This window comes from Cynocephalus volans, chromosome 1, assembly GCF_027409185.1.
Source record: "Cynocephalus volans isolate mCynVol1 chromosome 1, mCynVol1.pri, whole genome shotgun sequence".
NCBI lineage: Eukaryota > Metazoa > Chordata > Mammalia > Dermoptera > Cynocephalidae > Cynocephalus > Cynocephalus volans.
Genome location: NC_084460.1, coordinates 276,113,731 through 276,134,143, shown reverse-complemented (window position 1 = coordinate 276,134,143; position 20,413 = coordinate 276,113,731). Strand labels below are relative to the sequence as shown.

Below are 20,413 nucleotides of genomic sequence, written 5' to 3'. Positions count from 1 at the left end.
TTTCTATTCCAGTATGAATGGTAGTTGATAATTATGGTGGCTTAGGACAAATCTCCATTCAGTTTGTCTGTATCACTAGGAGGAGTGTTTATAATATTAAGATTGTTCATAAAATGAAGGTAGAAAGCTCTGCCCACAGGACAAGCAAAGACCAGCAAATAGAATTTCCAGAAAACCAGCAAACAATTTTGGACATATATAACCTTGATATAGATGAACTGTTTATAGATTCAAGGATACAAAATATTGTTCTGCAGAAGGAGGGAACTATCTACAAAAAAGTTCTGGTTTGCATTATATGGCAAAAAGTGACTTTAATTAATCATAGAACAGTGATTTAAGCGAATGGTGGTTTAGCGGTGATTTAAATGGTTCAGCGAATAAAGGCTTACTATGCTATGCTATTTGCAACGGGATACACACACATATATGTATATCTGCATAGTGGAATCAGTATATATTATGTATTTATATATTAGTATTATATAAATATAACAATATGTGTATTGTGTGCATGTGTATATATATGTAATATTTGTAATATTTATATACAAGGGGTCTTCAAAAAATTAATGGAATTATTTGTATTATCTTTTAATTCAATTTTTCTAAGAACTTTTATGAAGTACCCTGGTGTATATGTGTGTGTGTGTGTGTGTGTGTGTGTGTGTGTGTGTGTGTGTGTGTGTGTGTGTGTGTTCGCTCCACTGTGGTGTGTGGATAAATGGTAAATATACTCCCCATCATATTTCTTTAATCTTCCTTTGGAAGTTTAATCATCTATTAGAATTATCACATGATTGGTGTTGATAAACATGGTACTACAAAAGTGACTACTTCACAAGGATATCTCCAACTTTCTGTTATGATAGTTTCTCAGAATGATCAAAAGGATTCTTCTGCCTCACACCACTGCTGTAGCAGTCAGAGGTTTATGTCTACTATTTCCAAATCATAGGCTGCCAGAAACTAAACAGATCAATGGATCTGCTCTGACCTGGTTGCATCAAAGGAATTTGTGAACAGAAACTTTGTTGGCATCATCTTCACACCATCATCACTCTTAAGTAATGGTCCTAGTGAAAGAAAGTGTCCTCTGAAGCAGACGATAAAGATCACCCCAGCTTGGGAGAGAACTTAATATTTGCAACTGAACACCACATTCAGCAATAGGAGTCAGTAATTCTAGGTCACACATGGGGTGATTTTCATCTAGATTAATGAAGATATTATGTAAACAATGATGATTTGAGTACTGTTTTATTTGTACTGATACCCCCCTCCTTTTTAACTGCAGGAGCAAATTTCTGCAATGTGGAAATGGACTGTAGTTGATTTGCATAAAAATGTTAGCTTAATGACATACCAAAGCTGGGTGGGAAGGGATTAGGCTAGCATGTCCTTCCTGATCACGTTCCACCTTGCATTAACTATTAATAGCAGAGATATTTTTAAACTGTTGTCTAGAACCAAATAAATATGTAAAATTAAGATAGAAATTGTAAATTCTCAAGCGAAGAAAGAAAGGATTCTTTGCATCTAGACTGAGCCACAGGAATACCTACAAATGGGTATTAATATGCCTATATTGTGAGGAAGCACACAGACAGCATTTAAATAATTTAGATAATTGGTTTCATTCCAAAGCCAGTAAAGGAAGACAGAGCTGGAATCTGAATCTTCCAGCTCCAAAGTCTACTGACTTCTCAGGCCATTACTCTTCTTTCTCCAAAAGATCACATTGTCTGAGTGAGAGACAGTTGCCACAGTAAGAAAACATATGGTAATTAGGTAAAGAGTTTTATTTCTCCTGATTTGTTTCTTCTGAGTTCGTGAGGCTGCCTTGTTGCACTGATGGGAATCGAGCTTTGCTCAAGAGGTATTCTTGCCTCTCAAAACCCTATTGATGACCTTGTCATTTTCTTATTTATTATTGCTCCATATGACATTTTATGTCACTCACTTTTACACTCAGATTTGAAAAATAAAGTATGTAAAACTTTCTTTAAAAAACGACAAATCCTTTGAATTTACACACGAAAATTTCTCATACATGATATTTCATAAACATTTTAATTTTTTTTTTGATTTTTTTAAAAAATTTTATTTTGTCGATATACATTTTGGCTGATTATTGCTCCCCATCACCAAAACCTCCCTCCCTTCTCCCTCCCCCCCTCCCCCCCAACAATGTCCTTTCTGTTTGCTTGTGGTATCAACTTCAAGTAATTGTGGTTGTTATATCTTCTTCCCCCTCCCCCCCCCGGTTTTGTGTGTGTGTGTGTGTGTGTGTGTGTGAATTTATATATTAATTTTTAGCTCCCACCAATAAGTGAGAACATGTGGTATTTCTCTTTCTGTGCCTGACTTGTTTCACTTAATATAATTCTCTCGAGGTCCATCCATGTTGTTGCAAATGGCAGTATTTCATTCGTTTTTATAGCTGAGTAGTATTCCATTGTGTAAATGTACCACATTTTCCATATCCACTCATCTGATGATGGACATTTGGGCTGGTTCCAACTCTTGGATATTGTAAAGAGTGCTGCGATGAACATTGGAGAACAGGTATACCTTCGACTTGATGATTTCCATTCCTCTGGGTATATTCCCAACAGTGGGATAGCTGGGTCGTATGGTAGATCTATCTGCAATTGTTTGAGGAACCTCCATACCATTTTCCATAGAGGCTGCACCATTTTACAGTCCCACCAACAATGTATGAGAGTTCCTTTTTCTCCGCAACCTCGCCAGCATTTATTGTTCAGAGTCTTTTGGATTTTAGCCATCCTAACTGGGGTTAGGTGGTATCTCAGTGTAGTTTTGATTTGCATTTCCCGGATGCTGAGTGATGTTGAGCATTTTTTCATATGTCTGTTGGCCATTTGTATATCTTCCTTAGCGAAATGCCTATTTAGCTCTTTTGCCCATTTTTTAATTGGGTTGCTTGTTTTCTTCTTGTAAAGTTGTTTGAGTTCCTTATACATTCTGGATATGAATCCTTTGTCAGATGTATATTTTGCAAATATTTTCTCCCACTCTGTTGGTTGTCTTTTAACTCTGTTAATTGTTTCTTTTGCTGTGCAGAAGCTTTTTAGTTTGATATAATCCCATTTGTTTATTTTTCTTTTGGTTGCCCGTGCTTTTGGGGTTGTATTCATGAAGTCTGTGTCCAGTCCTATTTCCTGAAGTGTTTCTCCTATGTTTTCTTTAAGAAGTTTTATTGTTTCAGGGTGTATATTTAAATCCTTAATCCACTTTGAGTTGATTTTAGTATACGGTGAGAGGTATGGATCTAGTTTCATTCTCCTGCATATGGATATCCAGTTATCACAGCACCATTTGCTGAAGAGGCAGTCCCTTCGCCAGTGAATAGGCTAGGTGCCTTTGTCAAAGATCAGATGGCAGTAAGTGTGTGGGTTGATTTCTGGATTCTCTATTCTATTCCATTGATCAGTGTGTCTGTTTTTATGCCAGTACCATACTGTTTTGGTTATTATAGCTTTGTAGTATAGCTTAAAGTCAGGTAGTGTTATGCCTCCAGCTTTATTTTTTATGCTCAGCATTGCTTTGGCTATGCGTGGTCTTTTATCGTTCCATATAAATGACTGGATAGTTTTTTCCATTTCTGAGAAAAATGTCTTTGGAATTTTGATGGGGATTGCATTGAATTTGTATATCACTTTGGGTAGTATGGACATTTTCACTATGTTGATTCTTCCAATCCAAGAGCATGGAATATCTTTCCATCTTCTTGTATCCTCTCTAATTTCTCTCAGCAGTGGTTTGTAGTTCTCATTATAGAGATTTTTCACCTCCTTGGTTAACTCAATTCCTAAGTATTTTATTTTTTTGGTGGCTATTGTAAATGGGCAGGCTTTCTTGATTTCTTGTTCTGCATGTTCACTATTGGAGAAAAGAAATGCTACTGATTTTTGTGTGTTGATTTTGTATCCTGCTACTGTGCTGAAATCATTTATCAATTCCAAGAGTTTTTTTGTAGAGGTTTTAAGCTGTTTGATATATAGGATCATGTCATCTGCAAACAGGGACAGTTTGACTTCATCTTTTCCAATCTGGATGTCCTTTATTTCCTTCTCTTCTCTGATTGCTCTGGCTAGTACTTCCAACACTTTGTTGAATAGGAGTGGTGAGAGTGGGCATCCTTGTCTAGTTCCTGTTCTTAAACGAAAAGCTTTCAGCTTTTCCCCATTCAGGATGATATTGGCAGTGGGTTTGGCATATATGGCTTTAATTATGTTGAGATACTTTCCCTCTATACCTAACTTATAGAGGGTCTTTGTCATGAATGAGTGCTGAACTTTATCAAATGCTTTTTCAGCATCTATAGAGATGATCATATGGTCCTTGTGTTTGAGTTTATTAATATGGTGTATCACATTTATTGATTTGCGTATGTTGAACCAACCTTGCATCCCTGGGATGAATCCCACTTGATCGTGGTGAATAATTTTACGTATGTGTTGCTGTATTCTGTTTGCTAGTATTTTAGTGAGGATTTTTGCATCTATATTCATCAAGGATATCGGCCTGTAGTTTACTTTTTTGGTTATATCTTTACCTGGTTTTGGTATCAGGATGATGTTTGCTTCATAGAATGAGTTTGGGAGATGTGCGTCCGTTTCAATCTTTTGGAATAGTTTGTAAAGAATCGGTGTCAATTCCTCTTTGAATGTTTGGTAAAATTCTGCTGTGAATCTATCTGGTCCTGGGCTTTTCTTTGTTGGGAGCCTTCTGATAACAGCTTCAATTTCCTTTATTGTTATTGGTCTGTTCAAATTTTCTACGTCTTCATGGTTCAGTTTTGGGAGCTTGTGTGTGTCCAGAAATTTATCCATTTCCTCCAGATTTTCAAATTTGTTAGCGTATAGTTGTTTATAGTAGTCTCTAATGATTCCTTGTATTTCAGATGAATCAGTTGTAATATCGCCTTTTTCATTTCTAATTTTTGTTATTTGAGTCTTCTCTCTTCTTTTTTTTAGTTAACCATACTAACAACGGTTTGTCAATTTTATTTATCTTTTCAAAAAACCAACTTTTTGATTCATTGATCTTTTGTATTGTTTTTTGGTTTTCAATTTCATTCAGTTCTGCTCTGATCTTAATGATTTCTTTCCGTCTGCTAACTTTAGGTTTGGATTGTTCTTGTTTTTCTAGTTCTTTAAGGTGAAGTGTTAGGTTGTTCACTTGCCATCTTTCCATTCTTCTGAAGTGAGCGTTTAATGCAATAAATTTTCCCCTCAATACTGCTTTTGCAGTATCCCACAGGTTTTGGTATGATGTATCATTATTTTCATTAGTTTCAATAAATTTTTTGATTTCCTGCTTGATTTCTTCTTGGACCCATATGTCATTAAGTAGAATGCTGTTTAATTTCCATGTGTTTGTATAGTTTCCAGAGTTTCGTTTGTTATTAATTTCTAGTTTTAATCCATTGTGGTCTGAGAAGATACATGGGATAATTCCAATTTTTTTGAATTTATTGAGACTTGATTTGTGACCTAATATGTGATCTATCCTGGAGAATGATCCATGTGCTGATGAGAAGAATGAATATTCTGAGGTTGTTGGGTGGAATGTTCTGTAGATATCTGCCAATTCCAATTGGTCTAGAGTCTTGTTTAGATCTTGTGTTTCTCTACTGATTCTTTGCCTAGATGATCTGTCTAATATTGACAGTGGGGTGTTCAGGTCCCCTGCTATCATGGTATTAGTGTCTATTTCCTTCTTTAGGTCTGATAGAGTTTGTTTTATAAATCTGGCTGCTCTAACATTGGGTGTGTACATATTTATGATTGTTATTTCTTGTTGATGGATCAGTCCTTTTATCATTAAGTAGTGTCCCTCATTGTCTCTTTTTATGGTTTTTAGTTTAAAGTCTATTTTGTCAGATATAAGAATAGCTACTCCAGCTCGTTTTTCTTTTCTGTTTGCATGGTAAATCTTTTCCATCCTTTCACTCTTAGCCTGTGTGAATCTTTATGGGTGAGGTGAGTCTCTTGTAGGCAGCATATAGTTGGGTCCTCCTTTTTGATCCAGTCAGCCAGTCTGTGTCTTTTGATTGGGGAATTTAAGCCTTTTACATTGAGAGTTGTTATTGAAAGGTGTTGATTTATTCCTAGCATTTTATTGGTTGTTTGGTTGTCTTAGGTGTCTTTTGTTCCTTGCTTTCTGATTTACTGTTTGTTTTCTGTGTTTGTTGTTTCCTTAGGTTGTAGATAGCGTTTTTGTTTGTTTGTTTTCTCTTCATGAATGCCATTTTTATTATACTAGTGGGTATTGATTTTTCTTGGGTTTTTATGGCAGTGGTAGTTATTTTTCAGGAACCAAACCCAGTACTCCCTTGAGGATTTCTTGTAAGGGTGGTCGTGTGGTAGTGAACTCCCACAGTTTTTGTTTGTCTGAGAAATATACTATTTGCCCTTCATTTCGGAAGGATAGCCTTGCAGGGTAGAGTATTCTTGGCTGGCAATCTTTGTCTTTTAGTATTTTGAAAATATCATCCCATTCCTTTCTAGCTTTTAGGGTTTGTGATGAAAAGTCTGATGTTAGCCTGATTGGGGCTCCCTTACAGGTGATTTGACGCTTCTCTCTTGCAGCTTTTAAGATTCTCTCTTTGTCTCTGAGTTTTGCCAATTTGACTATAACATGTCTTGGAGAAGGCCTTTTTGGGTTGAATACGTTTGGAGATCGTTGAGTTTCCTGGATCTGAAGATCCGTGACTTTTCCTATACCTGGGAAGTTTTCTGCCACTATTTTTTTGAATATGTTTTCAATGGAATCTCCATTTTCCTCCCCTTCTGGAATACCCATGACTCGGATATTTGAGCGCTTAAGGTTGTCTGATATCTCTCTCAGATTTTCTTCAATGTCCTTGATTCTTTTTTCTTTCTTTTTGTCTGCTTGTGCCATTTCAAACAGCCCATCTTCAAGTTCAGACTTTCTCTCTTCAACTTCGACAAGCCTGCTGGTTAAACTCTCCATTGTGTTTTTTATTTCGCTGAATAACTTCTTCAGTTCAGCAAGTTCTGCTACATTTTTTTTCAGGACATTGATAACATTTTAATTTTGTCATTACCATGCTTCATGAGATGATTACCATTGAATCTATACTTCTTTAAGCCTGTTAAAACAATAAGTTGTACTGTATATGCTACATAAATAGCTTAATTAATTTTTCTCAGTAAGCAATAGATATCAAGACGTTTTCTGAACATTTCTAAATGTTACTGCAGCTCCTAAGAAGCCACTGTTCCGGTGCCTGTCCCTTACAATTTATGTATGATTTGGCACAGTGTGATTAGAAAAGAATGGGCACCTCTGAGGTGGTAGAATCTTGAGACCAGTTTGTCTCAGAGGAATAAGCAATCAGTGAGGGCCCTTTATCTCAAAACTAAAAAGCTGGGGGTTCTGTACAATGAACCTTACTGCTGAAATTTTATCTAGAGTTTTGATCCACTTACAAATTTAATCTAACCTCTGTGAACTGAAATGTCTCATTATCTGTTAGAAAATAATTAGAAGCTGTAAGCAGAAGTCTGCATACATTGAGTTCCTTGGGAGTCTCTAAGCTCATTGAACTGAGGAGTTTGATGATTACTGGTCAGCTGATATTCGACCAGCAGCTAATAATAGCAGGAAATGCTGCTTAGCTAGGTGAGAAAGTTAACTTGGGGAAAATGAAAATGAAACTTTTGGGATTTATGGTTGGAAATAAATTTCTCTTTCATTTGTTTCCTGGTAAGAAAATAGCCAAGGGAACCAGCTATTTTTTTTTTCTTTTTCTTTTTTATTTTTGATGCTTTATAATTAAGATCTAAGAGCCCATTTGATTTCAGCTATTTTCACTATAATTTCCTTATATCCCCACAAAGAAATTTTAGTGAATCAGGAATATGTTTGGTATAATACTTATAAATAATAGGTAAATGTGACCAGTCAATTAAAAGTCGTCAGCTCTAGCAAGCATATGTAAAATTAACTATAGGAAACTTGTAAGCTTTTCTGGGAGATTTGCAAACACAAGGGGTTTGAGTGTAAGGTCAGAAAGAAAAGGACTGTCCTCTTGTGATTAAAGCAATGAGATAAGTTCCCTTAAAATAATTTCATTTCAAAATGTGGAACACTCATTCACATAATTAACGTGTTACTATACTCTTGCTAAAGAAAAAGTTTTCTTTTTTTTTTTTTTGGCAGAGATATGCTTCAAAACACAATATTCTCTAGTTTGTTGTTTAATGTCTACTGAAAAAGAGAATAAATTCCAACTTACATTACTCTCTTCTCTTTTATTTTCTACTAAGTTTATAATTTGTACACTAGGATATTATAGCTAATAACTAATTATTCTTTACCTTTGGGTATGTGTTATTTTTGCATTGCTAACAATGGTTGTAAATATCTTTTGGTTAATAGCTATTTCATACTTTGTAACCTCTGCAATACCCATTTGCATAGTAAGTTCTCGGTAAAGATTTGTTTTTAGTTTTGATGGATAGGTAAAATATGTTTACTTTATTTATTTTTTAATAGATTTTTATGTGCAAAATCCTGTGCTATCCATGTACGCTAAGAATTATAAATGTAACTAGAGTGACATAGCCTTAACCTTAGAGAGGTTAAAGTTTAGCACACTGAATTCATAACAATATAGAACGTTTCATCAAGTGGAACAGAGAAAGTACGATAGGAGATTAGAAGAGGAAAATATCATAATTAATGGTAGATATAGGGATCTTTTGTATTTTTCACCGATGAAAAAATACCAGTTATTTGGCCTTCCAATTTACTTGGTCACATTTGTCTAAGTTATTTACTCCCACCTTCATGCTGTATCTAGTACAATACTTGACTTTTCTTTTTTGCTGAAAAGAATATATTGCTAAAAAGCTTGGGTTTTATGTTAAAATGCATGCATTTTAGGAAATAAATTGACCCTCTGCTTCAATTTATTTTTTCGATCCTTATTTTATTTTTGCCGTAGATGTACATTTTTTTCCCATCTTTTGTTTGTATGTGTTCTGTTCTCTGTTTTAAGTGAGGTGAGAATAAGTGAACATACAAATATTTTTCTGTGACATTTAACACTTGCTCCCTGAAAGTATGATATTAAAGTTTAAATATAGTTCTTGGATATAAGTGCATAATTCCTTATTCTAAGCCTTACACTTTCTTGCATTAAATATGTTTCTTTAAAAAATATTTCTATTTTATTTAAAAGCAAAACTTTGTTAATTTCCATATTAATTACTTATTACATGTGGGGGTTATTTATTAAGAATTTCTGGCTGTAAATTCTCCCCCAAAGAATGCCATGAATTCTCTTATTTTATTGGATTAATAGGTATGAACATATATTGAAAATGTTCTGTTTTTTTTTTGCTCGTATTTCTCTCATATAATGACAATAGCAATATTTTTAGCTTATCTTTATATTATTGAGATCTATAAATAATATCAACAATTTCATTAGAGATAAATCAGTTCTTCAGCTTGATGATCCAATTGCCATTGAAAGTAGCTGCCTACAGAGAAAAGTAGTGCCATGTCAAAACAACATTCATTTATTTCTCTTCAATTTGGTTATCTTTTCTTATAATATCTACATATATCTTTAGCAATTTTTTTTGTACAGTAAATTCATAGGCATGTGTAATTGTTAAGGAAATAACATTCCTATCTACAAATGGAAATTGAAATATTTATAAACAATTTGGATATAATTCTGCTGGCAGAGTTTCTAAAACTAAAAATGGAGTAAAAACCTTTCCTTAATGAGGCATGAAGTCTTCCACTGCTTCTGAAGTAAACAATTGTTATTATAGATTATCATTCCTTTACTTAATGCTTTATCTATTGTCCATAGAAATTTGTCACCATCTGTGTCAAAAATTTAATTAATTTAATTGACAAACTTCTAGGTGACTTCAGTAAGATTTTTTTAAGAGGGCAGTTCTATTTTCCCATTTTAATATTTTAATGAGAAGTTTACAAATACTAATTAGGAGAACTCTTACATAGAAGAAATACTTAGTTTAGAAATACTTAGTATAGAAGATATTGGTCTAAATTCTGCTTCTGCTACCTACAAGTTGGGAGCCAAGTGGGAAACCCAGTTAATCTCTCTGGTTTTGAAAAGCAAAATAATAAGAAGTAAATGATCAAGGGTTAAGATGCTAAAAGTGATTTTTTAATTATCTATTATGTGTTATGTAAATATAAAATATTGTTTTTTATAACTGTCAGATTCTAACAAATATAATAACAAATTAATAGCTATTAGTATGAAAATATCTATTATCTGTTAAATTACATGTGAAGTAATTCAGGATATTATGGAAAAATAGCTTCTATTCATTTTCCATCTTTTGAGTCAGGAGTTCTTTTCAGGATGACACACTTTGGAACTGGAAATAAACTGGGATTGATAGACACAGTTCCAATGTTTGTAATCTCTCTTAGGAGTAAATTAATTCTAGGACATCTGCCAAGATTTTGGTTGACTTCAGGAGATTAGGACAACAGCAGGGCATATGTTGCAATGAGATAGGAAATGGGTGAGAACTCTCATATTTTCCTAAATTGTGGTCTGATTGAAATTACTGTTAAGTTTGAAGAGACCCTCATGTTTGAGTATCTTTCCATGGTCTTTCCATAGGTTTAGCAGTTCACCATTTCCTAGAATGAGTGCAGATGATGTACAGAGCTTTCCTTCAGTGAACTTAATATTTATCTCATTACAAGGCTCATGCACTACGGCCCATTTCTAATCAATAAATTATATTCTCCCTTTTAGATTTAAATTTTGCTGAGTTTGAACTTCTTAAAACAATATCAGAGAAACAAAAAAAGAAGCAGTATTTTGTGAAATCTGTTAACTATGATCAAGCGTGTTGAATAAGTTTTCCTCCATTCATTGTGGTGATAAAACAACAAAGACCATCCAGCTTTAAAGTATATGTTGGCAGAAAGACTTGCATAATTAATGCAAACTTTTCACAGTAGGAAAATGAAAGCCTATATTTCTTCCCATTTTTTAGGAATTTTCTCTACATGTCTCTTGAGGATTAGTAATTCAAATAGATACAGTGATCCTTCAATTTCTAAAGGGTAACGTATATGCCAAATTATTGTTATGTGAATAGTAAATGAAGGTTTGAAGATATCTCTGTTAGTAATGTGAGGTATTTTTTTCATTGCCCTAAATTAAATGCATTCAAAACGAGACAATGTCAGTTCAAGGTTACCAGTCAGCCAATCAGGACTTGATGAAAGACAATTCTGATATTTAAGTCAACCTAACAATCTGTTTAAAAATATGTATTTGCCAGCTAAGACATTTTTGAAGCATTTTGAACCTATGTTATCTAACTATTGTTTTGATGAGATATTGCATTACAAGGACTCCTTGCGTTATGAAGTTGGTAAGACAATATGAACATTGGCATACACCTAAATTATTTGACTTACAAATCAGCATTAGAGCATAAAGAATCCAGGGACAAGGGTCCTTGGAGGATTTCTAAGTAATATTTATCATTTGGGTTTTTCCTTCTCAAGTGCTTAAATTTAGGAACACATCAGTGTTTGATGGGGAATGGTGGCATAATATCAAGGTAAAATTTACCTGTAAGTAAGAACTAAATCAGTTTCACAATTTAAAGAAACATGAAACAAACAAAAATTTAGGTAGAAGCTTAATTCAGATCTGAAGAAATCTCATGACTTACTATGTTCATATAAACTGAGTTTCCATTCATGTTGCTTTCTCTCACAGTGTTGATTACTAGGATAACACCTTACAGACAATAATAATATATTTACATTTTATCCTGATAACTGACATTTTTAATTTACCACTGCAACATTAGTTGGCCTAAATATTAGACTACAAGACTTGATCCGCAGTATGTCAAGGAAAAAACATAAGATGGTATAAACTAATGACTAGTTTGAGAGAGTGGAATTACTTTCTAAATATGGGATTCTGTAATACTTCAATCAAAAAAATAAATGAAATATGCCCAGTTGAGCAATTAATGGAAATCTTGTGGAGCCCAAATAGCAGGAATACAGTTCTGCCTCAGGAATGACCTGGAACTAGGAAATTAAAGGCTGTAAGGATCAACAGAGACCTCTGTCACTTCAGTTTCTGCTAGCTTGTGTGAAGTGCCCACAAACCCCTCGTTCAGGGAGCAGGGTTTAGGAAAGAGATTCTCATTGCCCTATCTTAGGATTGTGCCTATCCCTGGGTCAAATAAAGAAGACACAGTTCCGTTGTTCAAAATGGCTACTGATGGTCCAGATATTTATTATTAATATAGGGTGAATTACTAATTCCTGAAAAGCAGGGGTGGGGGGAGAACTAGAGAGGCATCCCGATGGGTGACTGCTATGAACAGTTAATACTTTCCGTCCAACCAAAGAGACCAGAGGACATTTTTACTTCAAACTGCGTAGCCTCATTTTTCTCTTGTCCTCTGTTTCTTTTTTTTGGGGGGGGGGGTGCAGCAGGGAGGGGTGACAAAGGATGTTTATTCATGTTTGATCCCTTGATACAACCATATGTGTGAAAATATATCATTTAAAGTCAGGAAAATAATAAGCAGGTTGGTGTGACCTCCCTTCCTCCCCTTTGTCACAGCGTCCCCAACTGGCCCCCCCTCCCAGATGCTTCCTTCGAAATCTTGGAGTGGGAGAGGAGGGCTCACTTCTAGGCAGCTTCTGCCCATGCTGCCAAATCTGTCACTTTCTGATCAGCCAGGAACTCGGCTCTCTCCCTCCAGAAAGCTGCCAGGTCTTCTTCTGAACTGAGGTCCTTCATCACGCTTGTGCCCAGAGAATGGGCAGGGCCGGTGATGGAGCAGACAACAGAGGACAGGGGTACACCCTGAAGGGCAAAGGCGTCATCCTGAGCTTCGACAAGGGCGATGTCATCCACATGCTTCAAGATCACCAGGCCTGCCACCTCTTTCCCTGTCTGCCAGGTCCCCTGTTAGATCCCAGCAGCTGCTTTTAGGAAGCAGGCAACAGAGGGCTGTCCAAGCTTGGTTTCAAATGTCCTGTCAGGCTTCACACAAAAATCTTGTTAGGCAGAGGAACATCCTTGATGTCCTTTGTCTTCTTGTGGAACTCCTTGCAGAAATGGTGATGGGAACAGCTCGCTGACTCAGGATGGGACCTGGTTGTGGCCGGGACTTACCCTGACCAAGCCACAAAATGGTCCTGATCACGCCAAGGGCCTCGGGCTTCCTGAGGGCCTGCATGGCCCAGCTGAGAGCTGAGCTTCCACATGATGCACAGCTCCCGGCCTTAGTTTCCCTCAGGGCAGCAGCTAGAGTGACGCTCCTGGCTGCCATCCTGGGCCAGCGCCTTTTATTCTCTTAACCGTCTTTTGTAGTGGAAACTTTTAATGAGGTTTTTTCCCTCATTTTTTTTTTTTTTTTGATCAGAGTGGTATATATAGATAGATAAAAATAGATATTATATAATATATAGATATAAATACATATACACCCAATATACATGAAGTGTGTAATACTATAAGGCTTACAATCAAAAATATAGCCTCTTGCCCTGTTGATTGCCCCCCCCCCAAGTAATGCTTTCTAGAGATAACTTTTAGCTATTTCTCTTGGTATTTACCCCCACATTTCTAAAAATATGCTTCTATCGCCGTTACTTGATCTACTGACTTTCTGATATAGAAAATGAATGTTTAGCTTTCTCAGATCTTTTCCTGCACTTCCTTTTTTTTTGCACTCATATTCTCTGTGTAATATTTGTATCATACTTCCAAATTATACTGGCTCTTTTTTTAGTACAATAGTATGTAGGTATTGTTCAATGCCGATTGTTTTATTAAGAACATTTTTCTAGGTGTTTTATATTCCTTCATCTAATTCTTCCAACACATATATGCAGAATTCTCTTTACTCCAACCTCAGATGCTTCAGGAAATCCATCAGTTACTCTCTCCGTTTCTCTCTTATCTGGGGTAAATTCTTCCTTAAGAACTTCGCCCTCATGCTACAATCTGGATGTGTAGTGTCTTGGTCAAAGGCCCAGCTATAATTCTGGGTCCTCTGTTCCTCATCATCAAGAATCTCTCTTTGCCTCTAAGCTGAGTTGGATCCTTTAGCTTCTGACATCATATCAACCTCTTTCCCGGTTCAGTATTTAATTTTAGTGAAAGCACATCTTTAGTAGTAGTCTGGGTCCAGCCAGGAGAGAGAAACCACATTGCGAGTTGAACAGGGGAAGTTTAACATTCACTATGGCAAAAGAGTAACTGTAAAATAAAAAGAAACTCGAAAATGATGCCCTAGGGGTGAGAGAGAGTACCTCAGGGAGGATAAATTTGAAGGGATTCAGACTTTTGTTCGAGATATGGCTTGGCCACCGGGTAGCAGAAAAGTTTGCTGGTTTAGACAGGCTGGAACTATCTGGTGTGGTTGGGCAAGCATACGAGCATAGGCTGGGGAGCAAGTGATTAGCAACCGATGGTGTGGATGTTGAGGGAATCCAGATGGACCAGGACGGGCTTGCCAGTAGAGTCCAAGCAGGCCACTGAGTGCGGATACTATGAGGGCTAGCTGAGAGTCTTGGCATCTCCACCATCAGGAAGCCTGCAGAGTAGGCAGGCCTTGCAGTACTGGTTTTCATGTTAAAAGCTTCTCATCTGAGCCTTCAGCATCAGGAAAGACCAACCAGGTCCAGAGCCTGTGGCTTTACCAAATTTTCTCACACCCACACTGCTGACATCTGCCCCTTACCCACACCCAACAGATGCTCATCCTGCTTCCCAACCTGTACCAGAAATTGCAGGAAGCCTCTTCCTCTTGCAGTGTCCCTGTAGAGCCCTCTACTTAAAAGCTTAATATCATGTTCACTTGAAGAAGATATGTTTAAAGGAATTCATTTATTTATCACAGAGGGTGCATTGAAGGGTGTATTTGTAGCTGAGAGGCAATAAGTTGATAATTGACATAATCTTATACCAATAGCTTCCTGAGAAAGGGTATGTGGTAATGGTGCTTTTCTTTTCTGTTCTTTCTTCCTTTCTCTTTGGAAATCGTCATATTTGAAAATATTTTTTCTGCCTCCACATTTGATTGATAGTTTGCCTGAGTATGAAGTTTAATTGATAGTTCTTTTCCTTCAATGTTTTACAAACATTTCTCCAGTTTTTCTAGTTTCTAATATTACTGTTATGAATTCCAATGTCATTCTGATTCCAGATACCTTTTTTCCTCTTGACAATATTTTAGAATCTTTTCTCTTTTCTGCTGTTCTCAAAATTGCCAACTGATGACCCTTGGAATTTTATTTTTTCCATTTGTTGTGCTGAACTCTTGAGGGACCCTTTGAATCTGGAAACTTAAATCCTTCCCCCATGTGGATTTTTCCTCCATGGCATCTTTGATATTATTTATGTCATTTTTTTTTCTGTTTATTTAATTTATTTTTTTCCTGGAATTCTTATCAATTAGTTGCTGGACCTTCTGGGTTAATCCTCTGATTTTCTAATCTGCTTTTACAGATTTTCCAGATTTATAATTTTTTTCTACTTTTTTGAGAATTTTCTTGACTTTTCTAAGTAGTATTTTATAAAATATCATGTATTATACTTTTAATTTTCATAAACATTTTGTCATCTTTTTAAAAAAAACAATATTCTTAGTTAATGAATGCAATATATTTTCTCATCTGTTTTATGATGCTGTACTTTTAAATGTTATTTTCTGTTCCTTGAATTATCTCTTCCCTCTGGGTTCTTTTCTTACTGTTTGTGTGAATGAGTTCTGTTTATAGAACTAAAGGTTTTCCACAAGTATCTGGTGATTTGACCTTTATGGTGTGCAGGTACATGACCATTTGTTTGAGCTAAACACCACGGGACCACTTATCTTTTCAAAGAGGAATCTACCAGCTGCTGCAAAATTGTACTCATACACCTGGCTGCCAGAATTTTTGGAGGTGATTGCAGGTAGTTCAGTTCACTGTGCAGACTTAAAAACAAAACAAAACAAAACAAAAAAACAAAGCAAGATCTTTTTATAGTTAGGCTCCTCTCCCCAATCTCCACTGTTCATGGTGTCCCCAAATATAGTGCTTTTTTGGCTCCAATTCTCTATTAAGTATTCTTAGTTTCTCATCAGGATGGGGAGCAGTCACCTACTACTCTGAATAGGGATCAGAAATATTAATTATATCATATAGAGATTTTAATTATTATTCCTGTTTTCAGCCCCATCTTTCAACTTCACAATCTTTACTTCTGAGAAGGTGGATGAATGGTCCAACATCCCATACCTAGTAAGTAATGGATCAGGATTAAAATCCATGACTAGACTAAAAAATCTCTCCTTTTGCCAAGTTATAATACTCAAATTGTTGAGTACACTTGTGAGAATAAAAATTGGGCCTTTGAATCTTTGATATGTATCACCATAAGATGTTTAGATAGTGGAATTTTAATTCAACCTTGGATAACATGGGCAATTTAATAAGTAGTGGGTAACACAAACTGAAAGAAAAGGTAGTCTAATTTCTCTTTAAGTAGAGTGTGGTGTATTTGTATATGTGTGCAAGTTTTTACTTTACAAGAAGAATTTTTAAAAAATAGAATAAGTATAAGTAAAATTAATCTAATGGCTATACAAGAGAAATAAGTGGGGGTATTTTAATGGTAAAATTATTTCAGGTTAAAATGAAAAATAAAATATATTTTTCATTTGTTTGCCATGTCTTTTCTTCTGAAAGCCTTCTTCTAAAACCTAGAACAGAATGTCCAACTTCTGAATAGTTTAAAAAACATGTAAGATTCATAGGTCTTCAGTTCATCATGTCCCAAACTGATGTAACCTTCACTCTGAAACCTGACTTTTTGTGTGTGTCTCTACTGTAATGAATGGTGACACCATCCAGTAAGTCACCCAAGTCATGCACAACTTTCCTCTGTTTCTCAGCCTCATGCAACATTGGAAGAACATCTCCTGCCTGATCTCTCCCTGATCTTCTCGTTTTCAGGCTTAATCTTGTTCTGTCTAAGTTTCACATGCCTACCAGAGAGGTCTTTGGGAAGACAAAAAGCTGATGATCTAGATGTAGAGGACTTATCTAGAATTTGTATATAAAGGAGCTTAGAATCATTGACCCTGTTGGAAGGGATGGGGGTCAGAAGGAGGACACTGAGAGATGTATGGTCTAAAGCCCTCCACTGCTCTTGGTAGTCAATGCTTCGCAACATAAAGGCCTATAGTGAGTCCACCAGCACCCCTGGTGCCTTACACTGTACCTATAAACCAGAAGCCACCAAGAACCTTCAGATGACTCCAGCCAAAGTTCCCTCTTATTCCCCACAGGCATGCAAAACTGCCACTTTAAATGAATTATCCTTTTCCCTGTTTTTACAGCATTCTGATTACTATCTAACATTAAAGAAATAAAGTAGAGGATTTTCTCATCAAACAATAACATTAGAAGAAGACATAAACTTTCTATTTAGATAAATTTCACTTAATCCTAAAAAATTGGAATCTTTTTAGATTGTAAAATCCATTGATAATATTCATCTAGCAACTGATCATTTTAGGTGATCATTTTACTATTACATAAAAATTCAGGAAATAAAACTTCAAAAGATCTTTTGTGAAGTAGTGTCTTAATGTCTCCCTACCATTTTGATAATTTAGATTTCAATTGAGTATAGCTCTAATGAACATGAATATGTAAAAGATAAATTTGCATTATGTAATTTTTCTGAAATATTATATAATACAGTCAGTTTGCCTTGATATGAAAATTTAACCATAGTCTATAACAATATTCCTTTGAATTAATATTTTGTTATATTACAAAAATCCTTTAACTCTCAAAATTCACTTGATGTATTACTGGACATTTCTTTATTTCCTATATTGGAAAGCATTATTTTATCAAGCAATTGTGTGTATGTGAACTGAAGGCTGTTAATATATTATGTATAATTGAACCATTTATTTTATTATGTTCTGATTATAGACCAATAAGTACTCATAAAACTACAGAAACTACTTAAATTAAAAAAATGGTACATATTCTATTTAAGTCTGGTGATGAGTGCTGTCGAGAATTTGATGTCTATCTTTTGACTTGTTTTTCTTGACTGATTAGACATTTCCCCATCCCCTTAATCATATATGCCATAGACGATGATGAATTAATATATAGAATTTTAGATGTTTTTCCTAAGCCCCCTCCCTACAGACCATTTTGAAATGGTCTTTTTTTTTTTTTTTTTCACCCTCCTTCACATGTTGAGGACAGAAATAACAAGTGAGTATATTGGATCTCTTGAAAAAGTGAATAAGAGTGAAAAAAAAGCTTCATATTTTATTTGCTGCATGTGCAGGAAAAAGACATTTCAGGAAGAGATAGCTCAGAGACAAAAAATAAAAAATAAAAAAATCAAGAACCAAGATCAGAAAACTGAACCTGGAGAAAGGTCTTTAGGAGTAGGAAGGAGGCTCCCAGAGGCTTCAGGGAGCTGGAAGAGCAGAGAGTATAGAGGTTTATCAGGAGTTTCTATAGATTATATGTTAGGATCATCTGAAACTTTGAGAAAATTGCAGTTAAGATAAATATTTCTGTTTATGGTGTTGCTTTCTTAAAAATGATTTTTTTTAAACCCAAGCCACAATCGAATAGTCATACTTTCATGACTGTTCAAAGCACTCAGACTTTTTTTGTTGTTTATAATTACTGCATTAACATCTTTCTCTCTCAAATGATATCTTATATAACATTGAATTAAAGATATAGTTTAACTTGAGAGAAGGTGAAACTTTATAATATTGAAGCTTCTTGTTCATATATATTTTAGTTTTATAATTTTCTTTAAGTATGATTGTTTCTCTTACCAATGTTACTTCTAAGTATTTTGTAGTTTCTTTTCTTATTGTAATTGGAATTTTATTTTTCACTTATATATTTGTAAATATTATTTATGCATATTTATGGAGTACAGAGTTGACTATTAGTATTTGTGTACAGTATATGATGATCAAATTAATATTATTAGCATGTTCATCATTAGAAATCATAATTACTTTTTCTGTCCCTTACCCAGTTACTCCCTATTACCCCTCGACCTCCGCCTTTCCCACCTCTAGTATCTATAGGTCTGTTCTCTCCTTCTGAAAGTTCAACATTTAATGTTGATCTTTCTTTCTTTGTTTGTTTCTTAGTTCCCTTTTACGAGTGAGAACATGCTGTGTTTTTCTCTTTCTATGCCTGGTTTATTTCACTTAAGATAATTTTCTCCAAGCTCATTCATGTTGCTGTGAATGGCAGAATTTCCTTCTTTTTTATGGCTGAATAGTATTCCATTGTGTATATATACCATATTTTCCTTACCCACTTGTCTTTTGGTGGACATTTAGGTTGGTTTCAGATTTTGGCTATTATAAATAGAGCTGTGATGAACATGGGAGTGCAGGTATCCCTTCGACATGATGATTTCCATTCCTTTGGGTGCATACCCAGAAGTGGGATTGCTGGGTCATATGGTAGTTCTATCTGTAGTTGTTTGAGAAGCTTCCATACTGTTTTCCGTAATGGCTGTACTAATTTACAGCCCCACCAACAGTATGGAAGAGTTCCCTTTTCTCCACATCCTCGCCAGCATTTGTTGTTCTCAGTCTTTTTGATGATAGCCAGTCTAACTGGGGTGAGATGATATCTCAATGTGGTTTTTTAATTGGATATTGTTGGCATAAATTAATTTTTCTTATTTTGCATATTTATAGCTAGTCTGTTAGTTCTAATATTTTGTTTATATCCATGGTTAGAAAAACCACAGCATGATAACTAATGATAATTTTGTCTCTCCCTTCCTAATATTTAAATCCCTCATTTCTTTTTCTTATCTTGAAGCATTGTCTGGAGGGTCTAGAAAAAATGTTGAATAGTAGTGATGTTTTCCTAATAATATTGCAAATCCTTCTTGTTTCTGGTATGACCCCTATAGATATTATCTCTCTTCTTATTCTTAATGTTTTATATTTGAACTTTCTGCTTTTTCTGTAGATCAGGGTTTCCAAGGTACTCTATTCCTCAGACCATATTTTTTTCTATTTCCATTTAATATTTTATTTTAATTATCTTTCTATTTCTATCTATTTCTATCAATTTAGTGACTTCTTTTTTCTTTCTAGTCCTTTTTTTTCAAGTTCTTATTTTAAAATTTTAGGACTTCTCAGGAATCTCATCTCTAAACTTTAAAGTGTTTTTACGAAATAATCTTCAGCAGCCAGCACAATGTCTCTCACAATGCACATTCTTCAAGTTCTTTGATTAATTGGCTTTTCTAGGCAAGTTATTGCCTACAACTTTAAGACAGACTGTTACC

General features: G+C 35.1%; 1 protein-coding gene and 1 pseudogene across 3 annotated transcripts in view; one reads left to right on the top strand and one right to left on the bottom strand.

The window, feature by feature from the left end:
* The window catches only part of ERBB4 (erb-b2 receptor tyrosine kinase 4), a 1,081,647-nt gene that overhangs the window by 867,813 nt on the left and 193,421 nt on the right, over positions 1-20,413 (top strand). The window lies entirely within an intron of this gene.
* Positions 12,734-13,379, bottom strand: LOC134389270 (large ribosomal subunit protein uL11m-like; annotated as a pseudogene).